Genomic DNA, 18957 nt, shown 5'->3' with positions numbered 1-18957 from the left:
GGTGAAGAATGTGGATTACAATGAGGTGAAAGGGTGACCAGAAGTAAAGCAAGTGCCAAAGCAGGACCAAACCCAAGGTTTCGAGCCTGACCCCATCAGTTCCTGATTCTGGAGGGTTCCTAGTTTAGAATAACGTGGTAGTGTAAGCAGGGCTCTACGGAGACTTCCTGGGATAGACCTCCCCCCCAGATCCTTTATTTGCCTCTGGTTTGTAGAGAAACTTTAGGCCTTCCCTGAGCTCTAAAGAATTAAGTGAGAAAATGCACAAGGGAAGAGTCAATCAAGACAAAAAGTTTAGCCCTTACAAGTCAACTTTTAGTTCCTCAAAAACTGTAGATAATATTCTGAGCTCGTTCTTTGAGTCGTTTTGCAGATACTGAAATATACCAGGTGGAAGATGTTAACTGAGCTGCTCATAAGCACGTAGACCCCAGACCCACTGGAATCAGAAAGGCTGATGATGTCGATTCCCAATTACCTCACCACAAACCAATCAGAAGAATGTTCTTGGGTTAATCACTTGCCCACAACACCTCTCCTTCAGTCTAAAAAACCTTTCTCTGAAAGCCTTCCAAGAGTTGGGATCTTTCAAAGCACTAGCTGCCTGAACCCCTTTGCTTGGAGTCCTGCAATAAATGCTACCCTTTCCTTTACCACAGCCTCGTATTAGTAAGTTGGCCCTATTGCTAACAGGTGAGAAGGCCCAGATTTGGTTACATACAGACAGAGCAGGGGCCAGGAGACCCAAGGTCCAATTCTGAACAGCTGGGTAGCCAGTAGAGCTTTCTAGGCCTCAGTGCCCCCATTGCCAAGTTCCTCTAGAGCTGTTAAGATTCCACCCTCTCTGCAGAATGAATCCTTATCTGTATGTTCTGGTTCCTTCCACACTCCCAGACACTGGGAAGTCCGAGTGCCCCCAGTCAAACACCAGACCCCGCCTGGCGGCTCTGGCACATATATAAGTTGCCAGAATCTTCCATGTTTTTCTTCCATCAACAGTTTGGTGATATCAGCGCCAGCTGCCACTGGCAAATCCATCACGTTAAGCCGCAAGAAGTCACACCTGTCAGGCCCAAGCTGTTTATCTCAATCATTTCCCCACATGAAGCACAAACATCAGGCTATTTATTTTCCTTCCTGACATACATAAGGCTGTTAAGAGTCTGAGTGTGCTGGCAGTTCACACGAAACTAACCTTAATTGCATACTAGAATGCCATAAAATGATGATCAAGCTTCATTAGCTAGGGACCAGATTTTACATTTTTCTCCTCTGACCAAAACTGTTTAAAAATGCGGGGATATTATCTCCTCCCAGGCAGACATAAATCTCAGTGCTGTCGAAATGCCGTTGCTGTAATTCCAGCCTCTCGCGCTTGAAAGTGTTCACTGGGGCAGCTGGGAGTAGAGAACTCTCTTCCTTGGTTCCCCCCCTCCCCCCAAATGAATGATCATCAGCTCGGCTAACGTGAAGGACATAATTCCTATCAAAGATTTTGATTCTAGGTTAATCAGAAACACTTTTGCCCATCCTTGTGGAACGTTTTCCCAGCCTTCCCTTTATCTACATGGGGCACCTATACTGTGGCAGGCAGACCTGTAATGAGTGCATTACCGCAGCATCCACAACTACAGCCCGAATCATCTTCCACAGCCATGTCCCCCCCCTCACAGCAGGGCAGAGCCCAAAGCTCAGAAGGCCACTTTGTAAACTTTCTTTGGCTCCACCGCCCTTTTCTCTTGGCTGGAGCCTGCTCGGTTTAGGAAAATTCTCCCTTTTCTTCTACAGTTGTTGCCACCACTTTTGTGTCAGGTCTTCCTTCCCCTCTGGCTGCTACTAATACCCAGCTGGGTTTTTTTTTTTTTTTTTTTTTTTTTTTTTTTTTTTGCAGGGTCAGGGAGAAGCTGCTTCTCCTCAACACCACACCTCGCTTTGCAGACTCGACCTTCAGAGTAGTTGCGCCTGTGCCCGGCACCTTCCTAAGCCCCCATCATTCTCCCTTCTCTCATCGCCCCACCAGACTAAAACCTGGAACGAAGAAACTGCCAGCTTTCCCACGTGCCTTGTTCCCCCCTCTCGCTTCCAGCAAACTTCCCCCTTCTGAGGTGTGTCTAAAACTGAGTCTTCATAGATATCCACTAAAGCCTTCATCCACACGAATAGAAAGTAACTGCCAGTTAACAGAACGTAGGGTGTGTTCGTCGCTGCTCTGAAGGTTTCTAAAAAATTCGGATTTTCACAGCAGGAGGCAGGTTAAGCTTGTTATCTCTACTTCTAAGGAGACTGAAGTTAGGAAGATGCGAAGTAGGGTCCAGCTGGAAAGAGGTTGTGGTGTGTTTACACGGATAAATAGCACGCAGCACGGAAGCTGAGTGCCGGGTGTGTGTGCGCGCGCGCGTGTAGAGCATTCGCGGGACTAAATCTCTGTCGGACAAAAGTTTTTCGAGAGATACCACCCCATGTTGTTGAGATAATTGAGCCACAGAAATGTTAAAAACTACGAACCAACTAGCCTCTACAGGGCATCCAGGACTCTGGTCAGGTCTTTCTCCCTTCAAAATCCGAACGTTTTGCACGGCACCCACCACCCTCTTTCTACGAGTTGATTCGTCCCTGTTCCTATTCTGAGCATCTCACGGGACGTAACTCGCTGGTTTTTTCCCCGAGAAGTTAGGCTTTGTGACTTTCCAGGTATAGAAGGAGGGACCCTGGACTTGCAGCTTAAGGACTGGCTGGGGGCCTCACTTTCATGTCTTACTTGCTGGGAGGTCTTAGGCAACTGACTAGCACATTCCGGTTCCCACTTAACGAATAGACTTTTCATTCTCTAGAAAGACACTGAGCGAGAGAGACAGAAAATTGTCTAGTACTAGGAAAGTACGTTGACCAGCCCAGCTTTGTGGGCTTAAATCTTCACTCGGTACTTGTAAGGTCATGACCCTCCCTAAGTCACCCACAGTCCTTAAGCCTCAGTTTCTTCATTTATGAAAGCAGAAAAACAGGTTCCCATTTCAAGAAATTTAGAGTGAGGAATAATGAAAAGATAGAAGTTTCTTTGGCCCCGTACAGCGAGCCTAGCATAGAGACGCCAATCTTCGCAAAAGGGAAAGAACTCTAGCGCAGAAATGTTGAGTTTTGCAACAAGGAAAAAGTTCTCGCAGAGAGACTGAGTTTCCCAACGGGGAGAGTCCGTTCAGACAGCCAAGCGAGGAGGAGACGGAAGAACAGTTCTCCATATTCACCTCCAGAGAGGCAAAAGGGCTTTTCTGAGGGTATTTATGGGAGAAAGCAGAGGCGTGGGGAAAGTGGGGAATGGTGATTGGAAATAAGAAAAAGGTGCGGAGTCCTTGTTCTGCGCGCAGCTAAGCTACAGGCTTCGGCTTGGGACATAATTCACGCTCTTAGGGCGGAGTTTGGGACCCGCTGACGTCAAAAGGTCACCTAGCGGACACTGGCGCATGCCCAGTCGGTGGGTCGGGGGTCTCAACCAGTCTTAACTAACTGGAGCTGGAACTGAGTGCAGCTGCCTCCAAGTTTCTGAAAGCAACGCGGGCAAACATCTTGTTGAGGTTGCGTGATGATTGGAGGATGTGCAGGTTTTTGGTAAAAACAATTAGAGTTGGCGTGGGGGGGGGGGTTACAGGTCTAATGGCTTTAGTTGCTGATTACTTTGGTTTCAGTTGTAGGTCAGTGTTTTTGCCATTTTATGGGACCATGAGGTGGCGTAAACTGGTATTGAGAGCACATTTGAAGGAGCCCTGGCTGGTTTGGGCAGTAAGAAATCACGTGACCTTGGACAGGTCACTTCCTTTCCTGATGCTACAGTTTCTTACCTCTGAGATAAGGGGTTGTACAGGGACAAACTGTCAGAATCGTTCTCAGCTGTATCCTCTCTGATTCTATGCCGTGCCTTTAGCCAAATAGCGTCTTTGAGCCCCTGTAAGTTGTTTTAGCTAAATCTCCAGCAGAAATTCTTATATTTGAAAGAATTTGCCTTATTTCCTTCACATGGATGGTCCAGGGAGTCCGACCATCGGGTTGCAATAAATTGATGTTTTGCTCTGTTTGTTGGAACATGACTTCAGCCTGGGAGAGAGGGCTCAGCACTGCTAGGGTTTTGTTTGTTTGCTTTTTGTCATTAATCTTTAGAGATGTGTTCATTAGTCCTTTTTGTTATTCCTATTCATGTCTTTCAAGCAAGTAAGGAGGCTCCAACACCCCGAGGGCCCCCGAGAGCTGTAGAAGTTTGCCCAATTCCTTCTGTTCTCTGCGGAGAAGTTGCCAGTGGGCCTCAGAAGTTCTTTTGGGTAAGTTGCCCTAGCACGTGCGTAGCCTCAAACTGCTCCTTGGGCCCCCTTTGGCCTCTGGCTCTCGTGTCTTAATTGGCTGACAATGGGTCAAATGCAGAGGTGGCGTGAACTGGCATAGAAGGTGTGTTAGAAAGAGCCCTGCCTGGATGGTTTGGGCAGTAAGAGATCTATCCAGGCGAGGTGAGAAAAGATGCAGATGTCTGGCTCAGAGAGGACCTCTCTCTGCAGAGGAGTAGGTGTTGCAGGTTTCCTAGGTGTGCTCCTTTCCTGAATTTTCCCTTTCTCATGTTCTGCTTTTCCATCTCTGTGTCTTTCTCCTTCTCCACCCCATTTCGTAGTCAGATTGTTTGGTTTCATATCTATAAATACAAAACACCCATGGAGGAGCAGTGACATGGAATAGTGCTTCTCTGTCAAGAGGGTCTGGACTTTGAGGTATCTTCTTTCCTGTGTCCCTTCATTTTTTTTTTCTTTTCTTTTTTTCTTTTTTACATCTGCAAAGTGTAAGCAATGCAAGTGATGGAGTCAGAGTCCTTGGTTCAGAGTTCTGAGAGCTGTGTGCTGTGTGACCTTGAGAAGGTACTCAACTTCCCTGAACCTCACTTTTCTCAGCCCAAATGTGACATCATCTACACTCAGACAGTGGTGATTACTTTCTAACATGTCCTCCTGCAATCCCCTCTCCTAGAGCAGATGGACACAGCCTTAAAGAACTTAAAGCAAGCCTTGAATTTCTTTTTCTAATTTTGCCTCTTTTTAAAACAAAGTAATCAGATTCTTTTTAATTCAATTTATTTAAACTAAAAAAAGAGCAAGTCTTGTTAAATCATAATTCAATTTATTTAAACTTAAAAAAAAAAAAAGCAAATCTTGTCATGGCCCTGTTCACTATCCATCTCTGGCTTCCCAAGGCATTTAGAATAAATTTCAAGCTCTTTGTTGTGATCTGTGAAGCCCTGCATGGCCTCACTCTGCACCCTGCTGCCCTTCTCACTAGGCTGCCCTGCAGCATTCTTACTGCCCCAGGACCCTTGCACATGTGGTTCCTTCTGTTCCGAATGGCCTTTCTCTACTCTTCACTTAGCTGATCCTTTGCTCCCCAAGTCTCACTTTACATGTCGTCTCCTGAAACAGACCCTCCCTGACTTCCTCCCCAGTCTCAGGCCTCTGATATATTCTTTGTGTCTTTTAAGGTTTATTTTTATTTTAAAACATTGTGGTAAAGTATAGGTGACAAGATTTATCATCTTTTTTTTTTTTAAAGATTTATCATCTTACCAATGTTTCAAATAGTGGTATTAAATACACTCATTTTCGAGCAGCTATCATCATTCTTCATCTCCAGAACTTTTTTTCATCTTCCAACATAGAATCTGTACTTAAACGAAAGCTCCCCACTCCCTTCTCCCAAGCCCCTGATAACCGCTGTTACACTTTGTCTTTAAGAATTTGACTACTCTGTACCCCATATGAGTTGAATCATACAGCTTTTGCCCTTTTATGACTGGCTTATTTCACTTAGCATAATGTCTTGAAGATTCATCCACATTGTTGCATGTGTCAGAATTTCTTTCCTTTTTGAGGCTGAATAGTGTTCCTTTGCATGTATATGCCACGTCTTCTTTATCCATTCATCTGTGGATGGACACTTGGGTTGCTTCCGTCTTTTGCGTTTCATTTATTATTGTGAGTAATGCTGCTGTGAAATGAGAATATGGTGATATTCTCTTAGAGCATCTTGAGCTTTTCTTGCAGATCTTGTGTCTATGTATTTGCTCCCTTAATCCTCCAGTAAACTTGAAGCTGTGTGAAAGCAGGAACTGTTAACTGTTTACTGTGACGGATCACCTGCCTTTACAACAGCTGGTGTGTGGTGTCATGTCCTCAACTCCAGAGCTAGCTTGATTGTGTTCAGATCCCACCTCTACTACTTAATAGTTGTGCAGTTGTAAGCAAGTGGCTTAACCCCTCTGTGCCCCAGTTTCCTCCCCTATAAGATGGGGACGAGCACTTGCCGCCTGGGATTATTGGAAGGCATATGTGTAAAGGGTTAGAAGAGAGCCTGACCTATATAGTCAATGTTCCATAAATGTGCACTGTTACTATTGTCTTAGTAGATGCTCAAACATTGATCAAGTCCATATGTGAAATGCATGAGATGACACTGGAGGTGAATGTTTGTTTCCCTTCTCAGCTCTGTCTTCAGTATACGGCTTTGTCGGCTTCGTCAGCCTGCCTCTTCACAGCAGGTGTGGCTGCTGATGCAAGGCATTTCCCGGCCTCTCAGGACGCTCATTAGCACACACCATAGCAGACTGTAGTTCTCAGTCTTGTGCACGTTAGAATGACCTGGGGAACTGTATTCAATATCTTGTAATCTATAATGGGAAATAATCTGCAAAAGAATATAAAACTGAATCACTTTGCTGTACACTGAAATGTTGAAAACAACACTGGAAATCACCTATGCTTCAATTTTAAAAAAAGACGACCTGAGGAGCTTTAAAAAAATCCTAATGGCTAGGTTGCACCCAGACCACTTAAATCGGCAACTCTGGAGGTAAGACTCAGTCTTCAATATTTTTAAAGCTCCCTAGGTCATTGCATGTGTAGGCAAGGCTGGGAACCAATGATCTAACAAATGCCTGGGTGAAGCAGAGAGGTTGCATGGGGGGTGGGGGTGGGGGCGGCTGCTCAGGCTCAGCTGTCCAGAATCTAAGCACTCCTGAATTTGGGGGAATTCAGGGTCATCTTCAAGAGCAGGTCTGCCACTAACAGAAGAACCACATGTGGCCGACGGTCATATGAAAACACGTTCAACCTCGTGGAGAACATCAAGGAAGGGCAGGTTTAAAGACTGGGGTGACTGTCCATTTGCTTCGCATCATATTGGTGCAGATTTAAACATAATAATACCTAAGGTTTAAGATTATGGGGATTTGGACTCGTTAGGATGGTGTGTCTGGAGGACACTTGAGCATTAAATATCAAAATCTTGATAGGCATTCATTCACATCAGATCTGGTGTGCATGGGTAAACTCACCAATTGACTGGGCTTGAAAAAATACCGTATTACTTTTTTATGACTATGTGTTCATTCTAAATTAAAGATGCTGAAGTGGTCTGTAGCCCCGCCAATCTAACATTGACTAATGTTCACTGTCCATCTTTCAGACATTTTTATACATGTGTTTATAAATTTTTAGAAAATGAAGCATATTATGACTATAATTTTATAATGTGCTTTTTTTAACTTTGTCATGTTTCATATATTGTTGGTGCCAAGTAAATATTTCTTACCTGCTTAAATGAATTAATGTTTTCCAACAATGTAATTTTTAATAACTTGGGGAGATTTGATTTCTATGATGTACCATGATTTAGCTAATCTGGTATTGTTGGATATTTCTATTATAAATTCCTTTGCCATTAATATTTGCCTTAGTCCATTTGGGGAGCTATAGCAGAATACCATAGACTGGGTGGCATATAAACAATAGAAATCCATTTCTTCTCGTTCTGGAGGCTGGAACTTCAAGATCAGGCACTCAGCTCGTTGGATTCTGATGAGAACTCTCTTCCGGTTTGCAGATTTCTGACTTTTCCTTGCGACTCCACATGGTGGAAGGGGCAAGGCGTTCTCTCAGGCTTTTTTTATAGGATTGATGCCATCAGGAGGGCTCCACTCTCATGACCTAATCACTCCTAAAGGCCCCAACTTCCAAATACCATACACGGGGGATTAGCTTTCAACAGATGAATTTTGAGAGAATACAAACATTGGGTCTATAGCAGTCCTCTTGTAGATGAATCTTTGGGTACATTCAGTTATATCCTTAGTGTAAATTCTTATTCTAAGCATGGAGTTATTGGGATAAAGAATATGTACCTGTATAAGGTCTTGTTTCCCTTTTAGCTTTCAAAGTTTTTTTTAAAGCACCTGCTAGCAGTAGTCTATGATGTAAGGAAATGGTAAACAGAAGTGGCAGGGGGTGGGGTGGGGGGGGCAGATACAATTAAAGAGAGGCTCAGTCCAATCCTTAGTAAATCACAGTATGTTTTAGCTGGTTATTATATTTTAGGCACTTTTATATATCCCTGTGTGTGTGTGTGTGTGTGTGTGTGTGTGTGTGTGCGCGCTCATGCACATATACCTGTGAGCATATATGGTGTAAGTCCTGCTAATCCCCTCATGTAGGCAGACAAGTTAGTAGCCCCATTCAGTCTTGACCCATCACTTTGTCCTGACTTTGCTGATTTGCAGAACCCTACCCTGTACCTCGACTCCTGACATCTATTTTTGCTCTCCCATCTTGGAGTCTGCATTTGCAGTGATGACCAGTACAGCTGGCCAGCCAGGTGGAAGCCCCGAGTTTGGGCTAGAGAGGAGGATTGTCTGCTGCTGGTGTTGGCTTTCACTGGACCTGCCCAGCTGAGCTGCTTCGTGCATCCCTGTCTCCTGCTGTCGCTACTAAGGGGAATTCACGTTATGGAAGGTGACACTGCTGGGGTGGGCAGCCCCTCCATGGATGCAACCAAAGGGGGGGATCTTCCTCTCCCCATGAGTAGGTTTCCAAAGGCCTCCCCGAAGTCCCTGTTCTGCCTCCTCCTCCTCCTTGTTGCTGTCTCTTTCTTTTTCTCCTCCCTCTTCGTTTCAGGAAGCATTTTTTTCAAGCAAGAAAATGGAGTTATATGAATTAGAAAAAGGTCACATATAATGCCAAAAAACTGGGATACAATAACAATGTGCAGCAAAAAGCTTCCAAAGCTTGTACAACATCTGTTTTTTGGGCGATGGAGAAGCTCTGTTTATAGCTTCAACCCCAAGCATGCTCTTCAGGGGCTGTTGGGGACGCAAAAACCAAAATGAGAGAGAGACACACAGGGCTTTGGAAGAACATGGGAATCTAAAAGGCAGCTCCAGCCACAATTACTCATGAAAAGTCAGAGACGAGGGCAAGTTATTTATTTGATTTTTAATCATAAAAGGCCTCCCTAGGTTAGTCGATTTCAGAGTCCAGAGATAAAGCTGGCTTTCTTGTAAGATGACTGTGAAAACAGGCAAGGAAAACCACTCTATTCCAACCTGGAGGCTGATTGGAAGGGCCTTTATCAAAATGTTATTCTTTTCCAAAAGACATTCATCATGTTCAGCAAGGCTTCGTCGTGGTGTCGCGTAGTGAAATCTTGCCTCAGGTTAAACTAGCAGCATTCAGGCAAAAAATAATCCTTCTGACTGCATCCAGGGAGCTGTCACCATGATTAATTAGCCTGGACGGTCCCAGGTGGGTGATAAGGACCAGCATGCTCTCGCCTCCTGTGTGTGCTTGGTCGATGATCGGGGCTTGGGCTCAGGTCCCCTGCATGTCAGCCTCCTGTGGGGGGAAAGGCACCCTTAGATCTATCTTAGGAAAGCCATTGGGCAGATTTAGGTTTAAAACCGGAGAGGCAGGAGTCCAGGCTGACTCTGTGTCTCATTTGCTCTATGCCCTTGAGCCAGTTTCCTGGTAACCTCTGGAGCTTAGTTTTCTCACATTCAGCATGGCTCCGAAAGCGACTCGTTGTCAGGCCACTGTCTCCCTCTCCAACTTCATCGCTTCCCCTCTCCCTCAATAGGACACCACAGCTCCCCGGCCTGACGGGGCTCCTTTCGGGGCTTTCGCCTTTCCCTTCCTCTGCTTGCCTCCTGCCTTAACCCAAGCCCTGCCCCCTGTCCGCCACAGGTTATCTTTCCTCTAGGCTTTGCTTGGCTAACGCCTGCATATCCTTCGGGCCTGAACTTAAATACGGCTCTTTGTGACGTCTTGCTGGATCCTCCTCTGTTTGGCAAGGCTTCCTCAGCACCGTATCTTTCCCTAAAGAGGCGCTGGCCTCGCGTATTCTGATGGCTAATTTGGGGCTGCCTCAGCTGGCCTTTGGGCTTCTTGCAGTCAGGCCGTGTGTCTAGCTTTTCCACCACTGTAAGTACCTCAGTACACTGCCTGGCACATAGTCGAGGCTCAAAACATCATAAGGAAATAGTAATATGAGATGAAATAAGGGGAATCCTGTGAGCTGAATGGCACAAACGTTATGAGGATAACCACTCTTGCTCATCTCCTAAAATGTGCATCACTCTCACTCCTTCTCACCTCCACACCTGTGCTTGACAGCTGCTGGACTTTCGATACCCATTTCTTGAGAAACAGGAAACGACAAAGGTCCCTGTGAATTAGCAGTGCCTTTACATTCATTTGTGTTTTATTAATCACCGTGACATCAACATCCCTGTGAACATATACATATGTAAGTATTGGAATACGCCAGCAGAGGCTAAGATGGTGTGTGTTTTAAAATTTATTTTTCAGTGTGAGAGGTGAATAATAATTGCTTTTGGAATCAGGGGTCCCTCCCCTTCCCCCCCCCCTCCAATTCTTCCTGCTGGGGTGGGTGTGGGCATCTCACAATCACTTGAAAAGTTTCTCTGGAAGGTGAAATCACTTTTGAGTCACCGAGAACCCTTATTATTAATCATTATTACTATTATTATTATTGGTAGTAGTACTATGATGGGTATTACTCACTTAGAAGCGTGATATATAGCCCCACAGTTTGGGGAGAGGGTGTCATCAGATTCTTTGTGTTTTGAAGGTATGTAGGAAAGCTGCTTCACTCTCAAGGGAAGAGAGACCACTGTCCTGGTACCAAGAGCTGGCAGATATCATAAGCCATCCTGACTCAGTACTGCTGAGAGGGTTTAGACATCAAATAAGCCTAAAAAAGCTCAGGCTCCGCGTTCCCATCTTATAAACCTAGGCATTTCAGAGCTTAACCCTGAGTAGCTAAGAACCTCCGTGAGCACAGTGAGTTGCCGTAGCAGCAAGGATTGGACCTGTAGGACCAGTCTTCTGTGGCACCATGGTGGTAGAAGACTGATCAGTCCCTAGCTCTCTGTCTGCTTGGGTGGGAAACCAGAATGACAGCCTTCTGGACAGTAGAAGTCCCTGGGGTTCTGGGACAATGTAAAGGAGGAGCCACTGAGAGGAAGAGAATTGGATTTTCTGCTAGTAAATTTGGTGGGGATGGTTCATGAAAACTCAGTGGGAATGAGTTTTACAGATGGGGAAACAACATAAACAAAGGCAAGGGTGAGGAAATGTGGGGTTGATGGGGGAACAGGAGCAGCTTGGCTTAGTTTCATTCATAAGGAAGAAGCAGCATGTGACAGTTGTGGGTTTACGTTGTGGAGTCGAATAGAATTGAGGTCCCTTTTTCCCCCCTCTCTCTTGGTTACTTGCATACTGATCTTTTAATCTCCCCCCCCCCCCCAGTAATTATTATGAAAAGTTTCAAACATACAGAAAAGGTTAAACTGAGCAGTGAACATATCACTAGATTTTACAATTCATAGTTTGCTATAGTTGTTTCACCGTTTATCTGTCTATCCATCAGTCTATTTTTTTTAATGCGTTTCACAGTAAGTTGCAGACATCAGTCCAGTCTTGCCTAAATCCTTTGGATACACGCCATTAACTAGAGTTTAATGTTTGTGGTTCTTTTAAAAATTTTCCTTTTGAGATAAAATTTTACATACAACGAAATGCACAAATCTTAAGCGGACCATTAAGTGAGTTTGATAAATGTGTAACCCAGTGCTCTATCAAGATATAAAACGTTACCATCACCCTAGAAAACTCCCTCATGACTCTTCTCAGGCATTCCCTGCTCCCACAGGCAACCGTTGTTCTGATCTTTTTCCACTATAAATTAGTTTTGCCTGTTCTAAAATTTTTATAAATGGATTAGTATAGTTTGGGCTCTTTTGTGTAAGCGTACGCTCAGTACAGTGCTTTTGAGGCTGCCCCGTATTACTGCATTCATGGTACTTCATTCCACACTTTGCACATCCATCGTCCTATTGATGGACTCCTCGGCTGTTTCCAGATTTCGACAATTACAAATAAAGTTGCTTCGAACATTCTTGTACAAGCATTTTAGCAAATAGAGTCTTGTTTCTCTTGGGTAAATACCTGGGAGTAAAATTGCTGGCTCTGTAAGGGAGGTGGTGTTGGGAGACAACGTGATTTCTCACGTTTATGTGCATCTGACAAGCAGGGGCACTGACTGCATTCTCCCTGGACTGTTTTGTCAAAGATGTTTGTATTGTGAACAGTCTTAGAAGATAGGATGTCTCCCTCCAGAGCAAGGGGCAGTTTTGTGGACTGTCTAGTGGAGTAAAGATAATGTCTCCTTCCTGGGCAAAGGTCAGGCAGGTTTACTGCTGTTTAGAAAAGAGTTGGGTTCCCTAAGGGCTTTCCTAAAGGGTCCCTCTCCTGGAATGCCACCCACTATGTGTGCAGTGTCACCTGGTCCTCTTCATGTGCCCCTGTGATGGGGACTTGGGAGGCCAGCACTGGCTGATACTCGGCCTACTTCCAGAGCTGTGACTAATACATTGTTCTTTGTCTCTAACCCAAGTCGCATGACCTCTGCCAGCATCCAAGGAGCGGTGGCAGGCGGACTTTTTAGGTTGAAGGACAGTAAAAGCTCAGACACTTCAGAGGTTTTGCAGATGTATGCTTAGTGTTTAAGAAGCTGGCAGACCTTTCTAACAAAGTTGTGTACCATTTCCTCTAAGTGAATTCTTTTCCAGCTTGAGTTGGATATGAATTTAGAATGAGCCTGTCAGTTTCTGTGAAACAATACACCTGGAGTGATTATTGTTGTGATCGATTGCCTTGATCCTGCGAATCAACTTAGGGACAGTCGATATCTTAACGCTACTGGGAGTTTCCACCCCTGAATGTGATACAGCTCTCCATTGATTTAGGTCATCTTTCATTTCTCCCAGCAGCATTTTGTAGTTTTCGGTATAGAGCTCTTATATGTCCTTTGTTGAAGTTATGCCAATGTAGTTTATGTTTTTTACACTTTTACAAATTTAACTTTTAAAATTCTAATTTCTTTTTGTAATTGTTTGCTGCTAGTATATACAAATACATTTGCTTTTTATATAATAATCTTATATCCTGTGATTATTGCTTTAAGAGCTTTTTGTAGATTCCTTATAATTATCTATATATACAGTAATGCCATCTGTAGATATATACAGTTTACTTCTTTTTTTTTCTTTTGTCTTTTCAGGGCAGCACCCACGGCATATGGAGGTTCCCAGGCTAGGGGTCTAATTGGAGTTGCAGCTGCTGGCCTAAATCACAGCACAGCAATTCGGGATCTGAGGTGCATCTGTGATCTATGCCACAGCCTATGGCAATGTCAGATCCTTAACCAACTGAGAGAGGCCAGGGATTGAACCTGCATCCTCACGGATGCTAGTCAGATTTGTTTCTGCTGAGCTATGATGGGGACTTTTTTTTTTTTTTTTTGGTCTGCACCCCTGGCATGCAGAGGTTCCCAGGCCAAGGATCAAACCCTCACTACAACAGTGACAACACTGGATCCTTAACCCAGTGAACCACCAGAGAACTCCAGTTTACCTCTTGTGTTCTGAACTTGTGTATTATTTTTTTTCTTGCCTGTTTACAATGGGTAGGACTTCTAGTACAGCGGTTCAGTGTAAATGAACCCTTTCTGAATCTTAGAGCACAAGTTTTTTGCTCTTTCACTATTCAGGGATGTAAGTATAAAATAAGCTATCATCTTTTTATAAATGTCTTTTGTGGGAGTTCCCGTCATGGCTCAGCTGTTAACAAACCTGATGAGTATCTACGAGGATGCGAGTTTGATCCATGGCCTCATTCAGTGGGTTAAGGATCTGGCGTTGCCATGAGCTGTGGTGTAGGTGGAAGATACAGCTCAAATCCTGCATTGCTGTGGCTGTGGTGTAGGCTGGGCGGCTATAGCTCCTATTCAATCCCTAGCCTGGGAACCTCCGTGAGTCGAGGGTGCGGTCCCTAAAAAGACGACTACAATAAAAAAGTCCTTTATGAGACTGAGGAAAAATTCCCTCTACTCCTAGTTTGCTGAGACTTTTTAATCATGAAGGAATTGAATTTTGTCAAGTGCTTTGTTTGAATCTTTAAAATTTATCCTTTTTTTCTCTTATTGTCTTAATGTGTTGAATTGCATGGATTACTTTTTAAATGTTAAAACATCTTGCAGTTCGGAGATAAATTCACTTGAACATGATGTATTATTCTTTTTCTCTGCATTGCTGTATTCAACTTGGTAATATTTTGTTAAGAATTTTGCATCTGTGGTGAAAGGAATATTGGGCTATAGTATTCTTCTATGTGCTGTCTTTGTCAGGGTTTGCCTTAGAGTTATGCCGGCATCATGAAATGAATTGAGAAGTGTGCCTTTTCTGTCCATATTTTATGAAAAAGCTTGTATGAGATTAGTGATTTTTTTTTCCCTTAGGTGTTTGATATAGTGCATTACTGACACCAGGAAACTGGAGTTTTGTTTGTTAGCAGTTCTTTGAAAATGAATTTAATTTCTTCAGTAGGTCTGTGACTGCCTATTTTCTGTTTCTTCTTGTGTCAGTTTTAAGTTGTACTTTTAAAGAAATTTGTCCCTTTAAGTTGCCAAATTCGTTGGGATAATGTTACTCGTAAAATCTCATCATTACGGTTCTTGAGTCTGTCAGATCTATGATGGTAATCCCTCTTGTGTTTCTAATATTCCTACTTGGTGTTCTCTTTCTTTTTATCCCACCCAGTCTTTTAAGGAGCTTATCAATTTTGTTTTTTTGGTCAAAAACTCAACTTTTGGCTTTGTTAATTTTCTCACTTGTTTTTATCTCCATGGGTTTCTTTTCCTATCTTTACTATTTCTTTCCTTTTAAGTTTCCTGTAGTCTTATTATTTTTTTTTTTAAATTTTTTTAAGTTGGGACATTGGGTCATTGACTTCAGGCCTTTTGTTATGGGCTTCATTGTGTCTCCCCCCAAATTCTAGCTGGGGTTGTATCCGAGCTGTAGCCGCTGGCCTATGCCACAGCCGCAGCAACACCAGATCCGAGCTGTGTCTGCCCCCTACACCACAGCGCACGGCAACGCTGGATCCTTAACCCACTGAGTGAGGCCAGGGATTGAACTTGTGTCCTCCTGGAAGCTAGTCAGAATTGCTTCTGCTGAGCCATGATGGGAACTCCTCCCCCAAATTCTTAGGTTGAAGTCCTAGTCACATGCTGAAGTCCTAACCTCAGACTGTGGCTATTGGGAGCTAGGGTTTTTAAAAAAGTGACTAAGATTGAATGAGGTAGTTAAGGTGGGCCCTGATCCAACATGACTAATGTCCTTATTAGAAGAGAAAGTTAGGACTCAAAAGGATACGGAGGAAAAACCATGTGAAAACATAGAGATAAAATGGCTATCTATAAATTTAGGAGAGAGACCCCTAGAAGAAACCCGTTCCCGCCAGTACCTTCATCTTGAACTTCTAGTCTGCAAAATCATGAGAAAATACATTTCTGTTGTTTAAACCACTCGGTCTGTGACATTTTGTTATGGCAGCCTTGACAAATTAATATACTCATCTTCTCTTATAATGTAAGCATTTAAATCTATAGATCTCTCTCTGAGCCATGTTTCTCCAGTTGTGATGTATTATTTTTATTCACTTCAAAATATTTTCTCATTTCCCGTACATTATTATTATTATTGTTGCCCATTGCTTTATCTGGAAGTATGTTGTTAACTAATTTCTAAATATTTGGAGTTCTTCTTTCTACCTTACTGGATTTTACTTTGCATTTTATTTTGCTGTGGTCAGAAACCATACCCTGCATTGCTTCAATCAGTTTATGTTTACTGAGACCTGTTCCAGAGCCTCGTGTGTAATCTGTCTTGGCGAGCGTGCCATCTGCACTTGAAAAGCTTATGTGTTAATATTGATGTTATGTTCTGTAAATACCAGTTAGGTTAGACTGATTGATAGTGTTGTTCATATCTACTATGCATTACTTATTTTTTGTCCAGTTCTGTCAGTTTCCGAAAAGAATGTTTAAATGTTTAACTCCAGTTGTGAAACTGTGCATCCTTCAATCTGTCAATTTTTGCTTTATTTACTTTCAAACTTTGTTATGAGGAGCATATACATTGGTGGTTTCCTAAAAAAATGAACCCCCAAAATGAACCATTTCTACATTATGAAATGTTCTTCTTCAACTCTATACAATGTTGTCTGTCTTGAAGTCAGCTTTGTCTGTTATTAATATGGCCATTCCAGACTTTGAAAAACTCACGGTTTCCAAATGAGACAGGTTGGGGGGCGGTGTGGAGGGATGTGCTGGGGGTTTGGATGGAAATGCTATAAAACTGGGTTGTGATGATCGTTGTACAACTATAAATGTAGTAAAATTCATCGAGTAATTTAAAAAAATATTGCCATTCCAACCTTCTTATGCTTGCTGTTTGCATTGCTAATAATTTTCTGTTCATTTACTTTCAGTATGTATGTGTCTTTATATTTAAGTTTGTCTTTCAGAGGCAGTGTAGGGTTGGGTCCTGTATTTTAAACCTCTTCTGGTAACCTCATCCCTTTAGTTGGAGTCTTAGTCCATGAACATTTAATTTAAATTTTGAAATGGCTGAATTCGGTACCACAACATCACTAGTTGTTTTCTGTTTGTGCCTTTTAATTTTTGTTTCTCTATTTCTCATTCCCTGCTTTCTTTTGAATTGACTGAATATTGTTTAGAATTACACTTTATTGGCTTTTTAGCTGTATCTCTTTGCATTAGTTTTAGTGACTTCTGTGGAGATGATGGTTACACATCCCTAACTTTTAACAGATAGTGAGGATGAATGATGTTATATTTCATCCTTTATGCTATAGTTATAATGGATCCACAATGTAGTATTATAGTTCTTACTTTAAATGATTGTATTTCTAAAGAAATTAAGAGGAAAAAAATAGTTTTACCCAGATATTTACCATTTCTGATGCAATTCATTCCTCAGTGAAGATCAAAGATCCCACTTGCTGTCCCACCCAACCCTTTTTTTTGGTAGTGCAAGTCTCCTGGCAATGAATTCTCTTAGTTTCTAATGATCTGGGAATGTCTTTATTTATCTGTCATTATTGAAGTATATTTTTTATTAGATATAGAAATCTGTATTGACTAATACTTAACGGATTTTTTTCCTCACTGCCTTCTGGCTTTGATGAGAAGTTAGTGCTTAGTTGAATTACAGTACGTTTTAGGTAGTGCGCCATTTTTTTCTCTGGCTACTTTCAAGATTTTCTCTTTATATTTGGTGTCATCAGCCTTTCTCAGATGTGCCTAGGCATGAGTTTCTTTGTATTTATCCCCTTTGGTGTTCATTGAGCTTCCTGAATCTGTTTTTCATGTCCTGCACAAATCTGGGATTTTTTTAAAGTTACTGTGGCTTAAAATTTTTCTTCTACCCATTCTTTGTCTCCTCTTCTTTTTGGACTTCACATATTCATGTTAGCCCTGTCGATGTTGTATCATGGAGCCCCTTGTTCTCTTTGCAAAATTCTTTTTCTCTTTGTTCTTCATATTAAGGTTATTTCCATTGATCTGTTTTTATATTCACTGCCCACTGCTAATCATATCGGTGCAGTTTTTAATTTTAGGTATTCATTTTTCAGTTTTAGAATTTCCATTTTACTATCTTGAAAATATAATCCTCTAGTGAGGTTTACTGTCTTTGTCTATGGCATAGTTTTTCTTCATATTCTTAAGTATAGGCAAATAGCCACTCGAAACACCTTACTGTTAATTCCAGTATCTGGGTCATCTCAAGGTGGTCTTCATTAATTCCTTTTCTCTCGAAAATACATCCCGTTTTCCTGTTTCTTTGTATGTTGATAAATTTTGGATTGTGTCCTATTCCCTGTAAATGATATTTGTTGTTTTTCTAGTGGGCACTTTAGTTTGGCTGGACTTTGAGGCACACATTGCTTCCTGATAGTGGATAGCAGATCCCATCCCAGTTGAATCTTTTATTCTTCCCTAGTCTGCTTGGAGTCTGCTTCTGATAGTCATGATTCAGAGCTTAGCTAGAGATTTGGGCATGGCTTTATTTTATGTTTTTTGTTTTTTAATTGGCTGCACCCATGGCATATGGAAGTTCCTGGGCCAGAGGTTGAATTTGAGCCATGGCTGTGACCTGTGCTGCAGCCGTGGCAATGCAAGAGCCTTTAACCCACTGCAACAGTCTGGGGATCAACCTGTACCTTTGCAATGACCTGAGCCGCTGCAATCAGATTCTTAACCCACTGCACCACAGTGGGAACTCCTGGGCACGGTTTAGATATAGAATTTAGGGCCCTCTTTCTGGCTGTCTTTCCTGGAATTGTGCTCCACACTTTCCAGTGGCTGGGATCACCCCCAAACTCTATTCTTCGGTTCTTTAAGCTAGTAAGACTGGGCTTTCTGCTGGCCTTTAGTCTGTCCTCAGTGTTGACTCCCTTCCCCTCCAGTACTTTTTTTGCTTTTATTTAGTCTGTGTTGCCTTCAAGTATTTGTTTTTAAAGTTTTCCCAGAGTTATTTTAGTTCTGTTCTGTGAGAGTATTGGTCCTATAGAAGCTACTTGGTTACTATATTGGAGGCTAGACCTGACTTTGATTCTCAGATCTGCTACTTACTGACATCTTTAAACAAGTTGATTAATCTCTGGGACTTACAGCATCCCCAGCTGTAAAATGGAGATGATGATGTTGTGATGATAGTAA

General features: G+C 42.6%; 1 long non-coding RNA gene across 1 annotated transcript in view; it reads left to right on the top strand.

Moving 5' to 3' along the window:
* The first annotated feature begins 3443 nt into the window (after positions 1-3443).
* Positions 3444-18957, top strand: part of LOC106507478 (uncharacterized) — a 232755-nt gene continuing 217241 nt past the window's right edge. Inside the window, exons 1-2 of the long non-coding RNA XR_014803154.1 lie at positions 3444-3603; positions 4198-4307. This is a non-coding gene — a long non-coding RNA (uncharacterized LOC106507478). The remainder of the gene's footprint in view (positions 3604-4197; positions 4308-18957) is intronic.

The sequence above is a fragment of the Sus scrofa genome, chromosome 5 (genome assembly GCF_054392235.1).
Source record: "Sus scrofa isolate SSC_HxYL_T2T_F1_AM1 chromosome 5, Sscrofa_HxYL_maternal_Yorkshire_Landrace_v2.0, whole genome shotgun sequence".
NCBI lineage: Eukaryota > Metazoa > Chordata > Mammalia > Artiodactyla > Suidae > Sus > Sus scrofa.
This window is presented reverse-complemented; position numbering and strand designations above follow the sequence as displayed.